The sequence below is a fragment of the Notolepis coatsorum genome, assembly GCF_963971535.1.
Source record: "Notolepis coatsorum genome assembly, chromosome: 11".
Taxonomy (NCBI): Eukaryota; Metazoa; Chordata; class Actinopteri; order Aulopiformes; family Paralepididae; genus Notolepis; species Notolepis coatsorum.
Window position 1 is genome coordinate 63,915,555 of NC_140175.1, and position 3,819 is coordinate 63,919,373.

The following is a 3,819-nucleotide window of genomic DNA, read 5'->3' on the forward strand; positions in this document are numbered from 1 at the left end:
CATATGCAGATTTTGCCTAGTTCCGAGCTGAGGGTTTTTTCAACCTGCAACTTGTTCTTGTCAGAGACCAGCAGGGCTGAGTCGTCCGCAAACAGGAACAAGTTGCAGTCACAGGCTGACGACATGTCATTTGCATAAATTAGGAAGAGTAGCGGTCCTAGTATGCTTCCTTGTGGAACACCACAGCTCACTGTGAGGGGGGGGGGGGGGGGGGGATAGAGTACCGTTTACCTCTACCATCTGTTCTCTCCCCTCCAGGTAGGATTGCATCCAGCTCACTGATAAGCTATCAAAACCAATTGCTTTTAGCTTGTCAATCAGAATGGAGTGATTGACAGTGTCGAAGGCCTTTTGTAGGTCCAGCATGACCATGCCGCAGTATTTGCCCGCGTCCACCTCTTGTTTGATGTGGTCGTTCAAATAGAGGAGGCATGTGTCAGTGGAGTGGGACGTTCTGAAGCCAGATTGGAATTCGTAGATTAGATTTTTTTCCGCCAGGTACTTTTCGACCTGTTCGTAGACTATTTTCTCCATGACTTTCGAGATGGAGGTAAGAATAGAAACAGAGCGGTAGTTGCCTGGGTCTAATTGGCTGCCCTTTTTGTGCAGAGGGGTCACTCTCGCAATTTTGAAGTCCTTGGGGACGTGTCCCTGTTTTATAGAGAGGTTTATTATGTGTGTGATGACTGGGGTGATGGCGGCTGCTGCGTCTCTGAGGAATTTGGAGGGGATGTTGTCATGGCCAGTGGCCTCGTTAGGTTGGAGGGCGCTCAATTTTTTGAGTACCTCATCGGTTGTTACCATTTCAAGTTTGAAGTCGTCTTTGTGGACCCCTAGGTTTTTGTAGTATGCTACTATGTGTTCTACCCCATAATGCCCTGAGTGGGAGGGTAGTTTGTTTACCAGTGTTGTGGCTATGTTTGTGAAGAAGATGTTTAAGTAATTGGCTACATCCAGCTTGTCTGTGATGAGCGTGTTGTCCGTCTTTATGTTTGAGAATCTGGTTTTAAGTTTTTTACTGCAGCCTAGTTGATTATTGAGTAATTTCCAAAGTTCGCGGGGTTTGTTTTTGTTTTCCTCAGTTTTGTCGTTGATGAAATTTCTTTTTGCGGTTCTGATCATGGTATTTACGTCATTTCTTAGTCTGTTTCTTTGAATTTTTAGTTCAACCACGTGGGCTTGGAGTTCACTGTTTGAGCTTTTGGAAAGCTTTGTCTGACTTTTATGAAGTTCAGAGCATTTTTTGTCTCTGGTTTTCATAGCGGCCAGTATTTCAGTGTGCATCCATGGCTCAGCGCGATTTTTAACCCTGGTGGTTCTTATGGGTGCCATGTTGTTGAGTATTGCTGTGAATTTGATTTTGAATCCAAGCCATGTTTCTTCAACCTGTGTACCACTGAGATCATCTGACCAGTCCAAGCTCCCCAGTTCTAGGTTAAAGGCCTCTCTAGAGTAAGTTTTGAGGTCTCTAGATGTGACTGTTTTGTGACAGCCGGCCTTCTGTTTTAGCTTTTTGCGGGTACAGAAAATCATATAATGATCACTTAACCCGCATGCTATCACCCCTTTATTGGAGATCATGGACTTGTCAGAGGTCAAAATGAGGTCAATGGTGGTTTGTGTCGAATCACATACCCTTGTGGGTTGGGTGATTAGCTGGCTGAAACCGTGCAGATCAGAAAATCTACTGAAGGCCTTGAAGACGGGTGCTGCTTTACGCAGCATATCCGTGTTCCAGTCCCCAATACGAATTTTTTCTACCCCCTCCACCCCAGCTAAACACCCATCAAGTGTGTCATAAAAGCCACTCTGTTCTGGCGGTCTATAGATTGTGCCTACTAGTACTGGTTTCACCCTGTCTAATAAGATTTCAATCCAAACAGTTTCAATTTCGTCATGGTTAAGGTCAGTACGGTTGATGTATTTGGTATCTTTGTGTATATACCACCTCCATACTGGTTTCTATCCCTCCTGACTATTGAGTAGTTTTCAATTTCAATCTCTGGATCCTGTACAGATGAGTCTAATTTTGTTTCTGTGAAACACAATATGTTAGCCTTACCGTTTAAAAACAACTGTTTGATTTCAGCCAGTTTAGGTCTCAGGCTGTTTGTATTAAGGTGGAATATATGAAGTCCATTTTTGCTGGTAATCTGATTGATGTCGTCACACTGGAGGTAACTCTGTTCATTTGTGTCCTCTCCTGGTCACATGACCTGGCCAATCAGAGCGCAAAACTCAAACGCGGAAACAAACATTTGTTGTCGAAAGTATTCACGCATCCCCCCTCCGCCTGAATGAATGAATGAAAACTTTATTTAACAGATTGCAGAATGGGTACAATACAGTACGGCTCAATACACACAATTGTTAAGGGGATGCACACCAGAGAAAGACGTTTGTCTTGTTTACATCAGGGTCCCCCATTTTCAATTCATAGTGACATTTATGACATACACAACATACATGACATTTATGGCATAGGGACATACATGACATACAGGTATTTAGTACTGTTCTGCCTTGATTGATTGATTGAAAACTTTATTAACAAATTGCAGAATGGGTACAGTACAGTACAGCTCAATACATACAATTGTTAAGGGGATGCAGACCAGAGAAAGACTTTCGTCTTGTTTACATCAGGGTCCCCCATTTTCAATTCATCATAACATATATGACATACATGACATACAGATAGACAGTACTGCTACATCTATACATTTATGACATACCAGATTTGCAAATACAGTACCGTTTGTGATACCGAAAAGAGTCCAGAAAAGAGAGTATATACATTTGACGTAGAAACTGTACATTGGAGGAGGTTGGGTAGGTGGGGGGGGGACTGTACATTGGAGGTGGTTGGGTGGGTGGGTGGGGGGGGGGCGGGAGGTTGGGTAGGAGGGGTGGGTGGGGGAGACTGTACAACTGTACAAGCAAAACTGTACATTGGAATATTGACAAGACCATACTTGGTAATTTACTGTACATTGGAGGGGGTTGTGTTAGGACATTTACAGGGGCCAGTTTCGAATTGCAGTCTCCTGTAGGTGTTTTTTGAGAGTGTTTTTGAAAGTGGGTAGTGATTCACATTCCTTTACAGCTTTGGGTAGGGCGTTCCACATTGATGTGGCATAATTGCGAAACGTGTTTAGTCCCTTGTTTGAGCCGAATCTGGGTTTAACATGATTTGTGGAGCTCCCTCTGGTGTTGTGATCGTGGTATTGTACATGTACATGGGTACCTTGGTCGTGTAGTGTATCTTGTAGACCAGGCCCATTGCAAGTTGCTGTACTCTGTCGTCTACTCTAAGCCATCCTAGGTTGTCAAAGTGGGCAGGGGTGAGGTGGGTTCTATAGGTCAAGCAGTAGTCTGACCAGTTTGTTTTGAGATGTTTGTAATTTAGTTTTTAGCGCCTTTGAGGTGCTTTGGTACCATGAGGTGCAAGCATAGTCGTAGTACCCTTGAATGAGTGCTCCTGCCAGAGTCTTCAGGGTATTCTTGTTTACCAGTGAGGAGATCCGGTACAAGAATCGAGTTCGTTGGTTGACTTTTTTTATTACATTGGATGCCATTTTGTCACAGGAAAGATTTGCCTCTAGGATGGAACCCAGGTAGGTAATATCTTCTTTCCTTGTGACAATATTGTTACCCACTGTAACTGAGAAGCCGTCGGTCTTGCTGAGTTTGTTATTTGAACCGAAGAGAATGGACTCTGTTTTGCCCATGTGTAATGATAGTTTGTTATCAGCGAGCCATATGCAGATTTTGCCTAGTTCTGAGCTGAGGGTTTTTTCAACCTGTAACTTGTTCTTG